Consider the following 8,260-nt stretch of genomic DNA (forward strand, 5'->3'; position numbering starts at 1 on the left):
TTTGTATTATTTATTTATTTATAAACTATAAAAGCATAATATGAAAAAGATTGTGATATTATATTAATGAAATTATATTTATTTAAAAAACTATTGATCGGATGAAAGTGTGACAATTTATCATAAAATAGAAAAATAACGAGGACAACAATAAAATAACAACCATGCTAATGCTATGATAAAATATTGGATGTTTTTATTGGAATTACATATTAATATTAAGAGTGTACTCTTCCCTCTAAAGCGGTTAAACATGTGAAGTGAAAAAGGATTCCTTTTAGATATTTTTATGTAATCTTAAGGTTGAAATTTACTTTGTTTATATACCATCTGATATTAAAAAAAAATGATACATTATGAATAAAAAATATTATTATTAACTATATGACTTTAAGGTAGTATATACTTGATAAGATGTGCCAAAAAAATGATTCGAAGAATTTTTTGACGATATTATAAATATGTATAATCAATTTTATGATTCATTATTTAAATCGATACAATATAAATTATAATCATTTAAAAAAAATTAGATTAAAAATAGAAACTAAAATGTATAATTCAAATCATAAATTATTATTTTATTTTATTTTTTAAATTAATTTAAATTATATTATAAATATTTTTTTAATTATTCAATATCGTAAATTTATTATTAATGTAAACCATATAAATATATACATATCTCGAGTTAAACCTTAAAATAGTCCCTGAGATTCACAAAATGCATCAATTTGGTCTCTGACTTTTCAATTGCACTATTTATGTTTTCGAGATTGGAAAAAATGCACCTAATTGGTCCCTTCCTCCTTTTCCGTCCAAATTCCTTCCCGGCGACAGTGATGTGGCAATTTTTTGCCATGCTGGACATCCCAACGGTTACATGACGTGCTATCGAAAATTTGTAACCCAATGTGCTCGCTGAGCCCCTTTTTAACCTTAACTGCTGATGGAGTAGCGTACCACTTCTTCTTTTTCTCTGTTCGTTTGCTTCGTCGTTGGTGTGCTGGGTGGAACGATGGTTGGCCGTGCAAATGAGGAAGACGGAAGTTCTATTCGATCGACGACAAAGACGCCAAGTCGCAGCAGAGCCTCACGAGTGCCAGAGCTTTCGATAGCCATGGAGTGTAATGAATTTGTGCATAGTAAAAATGATTTGGTTTTGTAATCATAGTAGAGGTAAGTGTTAAGCATCTTGTTTGTTTGATTGTTGTTAAATGTGTTTGTTTGGCTGCTCAGAAAATTGAAGCAGAAAAAAAAAAAGAAAAAAATGAGTTTTGATTCTTTTGGGAGGTGATTGTTTCTGTAGTTGACTAATTATAGCTTTATAGGTCATGAGTTGACTTCACCAACTTTTTATTGGTCTTTAGTTATGCAGATATTGGTTCTTCTTGTTTGAATTCCAGTTTTGGCTTATTCTTCTTCTAAAGAAAAATTGGATGCACATAACTTGTTTGTGAAAATGACACAGAAGAGTGCACTCTTAATTTCCTTATAGTGATTGTTGATTGTGACAGTACGGCTCTATACGTTTACTTTCTCATAGTTTTGTGTTGGAGGAAACAAGCTATGGTTCATACAGAGGAAACTAGGTGTTTTGTGTTTATGTCTGTCCGTGTGCTTTGAACATTGAACTTGTTATTTGGACGGTGATTTTTGTACATTTTTTCTCAAAAGTGTTAGCAAAAAGAGAATATAGAACAAATGGAAGCCACTTCTATGACTCATCAGTTGTTGAAGGGCTTTTGTGATGGTACACAGTGGAAGCATGCTGTTTTTTGGAAGCTTAATTGCCGTTTTTCTATGTAAGTTCTGTGGCTATTTGTTGTGCTGTCTTTTATGTTTATTTGTGCTGAAATGAGTAGAGTTGTCTTTTTATGTGGTAGTTTTTCAATAACTTAAGTTGGTTGTTTATGTTTAATTTTCTGGAGTATCACACAAGCCTTGTCGTTTTAGGACTTTGACCTGGGAAGATGGAGAGGCCGCGGAGAGTATATTGGATGACATCAATTTCAAATTTTCAACTGAGATATATTCTTCAAGTGGTAAAAGTATTGATCGAATAGAATAGAACTCTCGTCTCCCTCATTTGGACGTCCAACCATCGTTCCACCCAGTACAGCAACGACGAAGCAAACGAATAGGGAAGAAGAAGAAGTGGTACGCTACTCCATCAGCAGTTAGGGTTAATGTCACATCATGTAACTGTTGGGATGTCCAGCATGACAAAAAATTACCACATCACTGCCGTCGGGAAGGAGTTTGAACGGAAAAAAGGGAAGGGACTAACTAGGTGCATTTTTTTTCAATCTGAAAAATATAAATAGTGCAATTAAAAAGTTAAAAATCAAATCGGTACATTTTATAAATTTTAAAAACTATTTTAAAGTTTAACTCACATATCTCGTTTAAAACATAAACGATATAAATGTAAATATAATTTTTTTGAAATATGGATAAATAATTAAATATAGTTTTCTCGCATACAAAATATGTGCATATATATATATTTCATTTGCATAATAATGTCGAAATATAAATAATTTAAAATTTAATTATTTATTTAAAATTTTATTTTTATATACTGTTAATTTTATACAAAATAATCAATGACATGTTATTATATAAGTAAAATAATTAATTTTATATTAAAAAATTAATTTAAATATATAAACATAAATATATTATCAATAAAAGAGAATGTGTAAAAAAATATTAAATTAAAATAAAAAAATTTATATACAGTTATTTTTATATAAAATTATTAATAAAAAATTATTAAATAATTTAATAAAATTATTATTTAATATTTTTCAATTATCATCTAAATATTAAGACAATTGTCGAAAATATTGAGCTTAAATAAATAAAAAAAAGGTCCCAAAGCGTCGTCAGCGGTAGTATTGTCCACTTCGTCAAAGCTCCCATCCCACTATTTATTCACTCTCTCTCTTCTCTCTCTCTTTGCTTCCTTCTTAATTGAATTTCTCACAAACAGCTTTTGCATCATCTTAACGCAAATCATGACTAGTTCCTCCGCTGCCGCTCGCAAGGTTCTTAACCCCTTTCTTCTTCTTCTTCTTCTCCTTCAGATTCCTTTATCTCTATGTCTCTCTAACTCGCTCTTAATTCTGTTTTCTAATCTCGTTGGGGGTTGGGTTTGGGTTTGGGGTTCAGAATCTGAGTAAGATTGCCTGCAATAGGCTTCAGAAAGAGCTTGTCGAGTGGCAGGTCAATCCCCCAACTGGTTTCAAGCACAAAGTCACCGACAATCTTCAAAGGTATCCAATTCTATTTCTTCCCCCCTCTCTCCCTTTAAATTCCATTTCTACACCCTAAAGTTTCAATTTTTGGCCCCTTCCTCTCCTCACCCCTGATGCCCCTTTCAAAGCTGCTTCCTTTATTAATTTCCACCGTTTTTGTGTTAATTTATCAGTGCTTTATGCATGCACCATTGTTCCTTTACATTGTTTTTGCCCCTTTTGCTTTGTGTTTTTGTTTGTTTTCGGAAGGTGGGTTATTGAAGTCTCTGGAGCTCCTGGCACACTTTACGCTAATGAGACCTACCAGCTTCAGGTTGATTTTCCAGAGAATTACCCCATGGAAGCTCCACAGGTGGTTCTTTTGGCCCTCACTTGCATAATTTCACTAAGTTTTTAGCTACTTCTTTTGTTCACCGATGCTATTATGTTCCTACTTCTGCTGTTAACTGTTTAACAGGTCATATTTTTGCATCCTGCTCCACTGCATCCTCATATTTACAGCAACGGCCATATTTGTTTAGGTATGCTATGCCTTTGTGATCACTGTTTTTCATTTTCCATTGGTCAATGGTTTTACTTATGTTATGGGTTACCTTTTTCTTTCAGGGTTTTGGTATGTTTTACGTTTATGTTTATTTGCCATTTGCTTTTCTGTTAGCTCTTCCTTCAGACACTTGTGTTGCCCTCAAATAATTCATCGCTTGTAAATTGATTCGGACTTTCCCTTTATTTCTTGGCATTCAAGTTATAATTGCTTGCTTAATGCTTCGGAAAGATGCTTTGTTTACTTGTTTAAGTTTTCACCGATACCTGTGGAAGCAAATTTTTACTCAAATTAAAACCAATTTTTTAGAAGTTAATAACCTTAGATATTTGTGTCTGAAGATTCTAATAGGGCCCGGGCGTCCATACAACTTTGAAATGCTTAGAAGGCTACTATTCACTGTCCTTTATTTTTCTGTTCCTATAATTTTGATGTACATTGTGAAGAGTAACAAATAACATTGAAACTTGAAAGTGGTAATAATTGAAGTTACCAATGGATTGTTTCCTCCATTGTCAATTCATGCCCGTCTATCATAAGTGTGAATTATGTAAAAATTAGTTTGGTTTTACTTTTATCTTTTGAGAATGATGTTTGATGAGATCTATTTCACCATACTTGATGGTAGTCTTATTCATATTTCAACATTTGATTGTAAAGTAAGGGGACCAGCTTTGAAATCCCATCCATTTCAACATAAGAAGATTAGATTCTTCTAGACTCAGTTCTGCTTTTTTGGTGATCTGCTGACATTTAATATGCCCTATGCCATGCAGATATATTGTATGATTCATGGTCCCCAGCTATGACAGTTAGTTCCATCTGCATCAGCATTCTCTCAATGCTTTCAAGCTCAACTGTAAAGGTGTGAATTTAGTTACTGTGAATCCTCTGTTAATCTGTTTTCCATATTCTTCCATCTGGGTCTCTTAGGAATAGGATGCTGGTAATTTAGGTCACCAAGATGCTGCTTTTATTAGCTATTTTTTCTTATATACAAGAAAAAGAAGAGGAGGGGGGGGGGGGGATGGAAATGATGCAGGCACATTTTTAAAAGTTATCTGAAAAAAATTTCTTTATCATAATTGCTCTGAATCCAAAATAATCTTATAAATAGCTGGTAATCCATAACCGAATTGGCATAATTTTGATTTTAACAAGTCTAGCATGATCTCTTTGACAGCAACGCCCGGAAGATAATGATCGCTATGTAAAGAACTGCAGAAACGGGAGATCGCCGAAGGAGACAAGGTGGTGGTTCCATGATGATAAAGTATAGTAACTAGTTTTATTTGCAATAAGTCCACAAAGGTTAGGGTAGAGGATTATGCTTTTGAAAGAGTAAGAGGACGATTGAGGGGAAGGAGTATTTTGAGAAAGCAGGGTCCCTTCCTTCAAATTAAATGCATAATAACTCTCTCCTGTAAATTGGCATTACCTGTAACTTCTTCAATGAGCAAACAAAACTCATTAACAGTGTGGTTCTCAGAGGTATTCGGATGTGGATATAGATTATCTGATTACCCCGAACTTTAGTGCTTTTCGTTCTTAAGCAATACAAATCCTATATATCCCTCAATTGACAATATGCATTACTGATCTTTATTTTGAAAACACCCCGACATGTATGCACTGTTACCATATTTGTCATCAAGTATATGCAGGTGTGTGATTTTTGTATGTTGTAGCCCCAGTTGTTTCCTTTTGTGCAGAAGCAAAAGAATGATAATGAAGAATGAAGGCCGTACTTGTGTTTATAATCTGCATATATACGTTCCATAATATATATAATTGAATTTTGATGCAGTTACACATGCATGTCGTCCTGTTAGCAAAAATAATTGTTTTTACACTGATTGGTGATTGGTGAATAGTTATTCAAAAGAATGGATGTAATTAGACGATTGTGTAAAATTTATTATGTTAGTGTATTAAAATTATATATATTGGTTATTTGGTAATATTATGCCTTAAATTAGTTTTTGCTTTTGAGGTTGAATTCGATTTTCTAAATTGAAATGTATTTCAACTTTCAAGTAATCAAGTTTGTTTATTAGGTTACGTGTTGATATCCAATTTTATAAACTTAACACACCAATTATCTTAGTACTAACTTGAGAATTGAGATAAAATTTTCATCTTGAGTAGGGTTTAGGAATATGGTTACCCTATGTCTTTCTTCTATATAATGTTAGATAATTGTCTCCTTTCGAGGTACATATTTTAGTAAGGAGTGGGAATGTACTTTTCTTTGTTTCAGGTAAACTGGAATGATTTTTCTAACCTCTAAACCTATGGATTTCTCCGGTCATAGTTATAGTATTTTGATCCAAACTAATCTGCCGAATCTTGAAGTCCACAATATAGTGGATAGCCCAATTTATATTTTGGGAATTAAATCATTGACATTAAAGTTCGCAATACAGTGAAAAAATCTAGCCGTTAGCGTGCTCTCCGTACAACTCCATATCCCCCCAAGCACACACAGCTTCATGACCGTTTCAGGGAGGCCGGAGTCTTCTCCAGGCGACCATCAACCGACAGACCAAGAGCGTGACCTCCTCCAACGCAGTGTAAAGAAGGTGCGACAAGGATTCACAGGGACAAGTGCACTAGTGCCCTGGGTAGAAGATTGGATGCAAGAAGAAACACCTGAACTAGGTAAGGGAATGAAGACATATGCCAGCATGGTGCGAGGACCCAACATGGAAATGGAAGGGAACCCATTGGAAGATGACTCCCTGAATGACAGCGATGAAGATATGGACAGCGATATTGAAGCGGTCCCAGGATCTACAAAGGTCAAAACAAAAGATAGTTAAAACAACACTGAAAAGGCAGAGCTTGCAGTAGAAAACATGGGTGATGGACTTTTCAACATCATCATCAATGAAAAAACTGAAAGGAAAACTATGGAAACTTTGGTGGAAATCTCTTATAGTCAAACTACTTGGAAGGAAAATAGGCTATGCAGTGATGAAGAGGAGGCTAGAAGCTATGTGGAGCAGATTTGGTAGTATCGATATCATAGACCTAGGAAACGAATTTTTCCTAGTCAAATTCTATGCCGAAGATGATCTTGACTACGCCTTTTTGGATGGTCCGTGGAAGATTTATGATCACTACCTAGCGATGAGACTATAAAAGCCCAACTTTAACCCCTCTTGCGCAACTATAGGTAAAATAACTGCTTAGATAAAATTGTCTGGACTCTCTATTGATCTCTACAACAAGATACTCAGAAAAATAGGGGATCTCGGCCGGAAGAACTTGCAAGGTTGACTACAATACCTCCCATCTCTGCAGAGGAAAATTTGCTAGACTATGTGTAGAGGTCGACCTCAACAAAGCTCTTCTAGGAAGGTACATGATTAATGGAAAACTCTACTACATCGAATGCGAAGGTATACACCAAATATGTTTTACATGTGGCCGAATAGACCATAAACAAAAGTATTGCCTCTAGAAAAAAGAAATGTCTAGTGGCACTAAAAAAGAAAAGGAGAATGAAATTAAAAAACAGATGGCAACAATCAAGAACTAAAGGAGCAACCCAACCAAGTAGCAGATAACAAAAAGGAAGAAGCCAGTAGAAAAGTGAAAGAAAAGGAAGTAAAGCAAAACACAATTACCAACTTTGGTCCTTGGATGGTAGTTTAAAAACAAAGAAGATCTAGAAAAGAAACTAGAGAAGATGGAGCAAAAAATGGAGCAAGCATAAGCAAAACGGCAGAGAAAGGAAAAAGAAGAAATAACTCATTAAGATTTAATATCCTAGAGATTGATGACACTTACTAGGAATGTGAGGAACAACAAGCACAACCACAAGGAATTCCAGAGAGTAGCAACAACCACCAGACCACCACAAATAAGACGACACATAACCAGAAACTGAAAGGCAAAAATCAACAGCAAAACAATCAGCAAACACCAAAGAAAATCAATACCAGAGAGATCAACAACCAGAATCAACATTTAGTAAGCAAACAAAAGGAGCATTAAAAGGATCCACACAGCAGTCATAAGAAAGCCCTAACTAAAAACCAGAAAAGCACTATACAAGAAACACACAAAGAAAATTGGAACAACATTGATTATGAAACCCAGGAAACTACCACAGAATAAAACCAACTAACAAATACAACTGAACAAAATATGGAGGAAGAGAAACCACCAGACCCAGATATGCCAAAGAATAATTCAGACGTGGATGTGAAAATAGCAAACCTGGTAAAAGGTGTGGACTTCGAAACACCAATTATCAGTGCTCTGAAGGACAACGAGGTTGTCGACATGCAATTGCACTAGCCAACTGTTTCGAGAGTTACCTGAAACTGTAGGTCGATCTCGGATGAGATCTTCTGTACTGGTTGGCACAGTTGAGTCCGACTTGATGATGGTGGCCGGAACCGCCGTGCCTGACTTGTTGGACTTGGTGGTGGTGCTGATCCTT

The 8,260-nt window shown here is 34.6% G+C and overlaps 1 long non-coding RNA gene and 1 pseudogene across 1 annotated transcript; one reads left to right on the forward strand and one right to left on the reverse strand.

The window, feature by feature from the left end:
• Positions 1 to 2,889: 2,889 nt before the first annotated feature.
• LOC112800774 (probable ubiquitin-conjugating enzyme E2 16) lies at positions 2,890 to 5,386 on the forward strand (annotated as a pseudogene).
• A 768-nt stretch (positions 5,387 to 6,154) lies between these two features.
• On the reverse strand, positions 6,155 to 7,997 carry LOC140184535 (uncharacterized). Its single transcript, XR_011881561.1, has 2 exons — positions 7,603 to 7,997; positions 6,155 to 6,600 (listed from the first exon to the last, which is right to left on the reverse strand). It is a non-coding gene; the product is annotated as an uncharacterized lncRNA (long non-coding RNA).
• Positions 7,998 to 8,260: the final 263 nt, after the last annotated feature.

The sequence above is a fragment of the Arachis hypogaea genome, chromosome 5, assembly GCF_003086295.3.
Source record: "Arachis hypogaea cultivar Tifrunner chromosome 5, arahy.Tifrunner.gnm2.J5K5, whole genome shotgun sequence".
Lineage (NCBI taxonomy): Eukaryota > Viridiplantae > Streptophyta > Magnoliopsida > Fabales > Fabaceae > Arachis > Arachis hypogaea.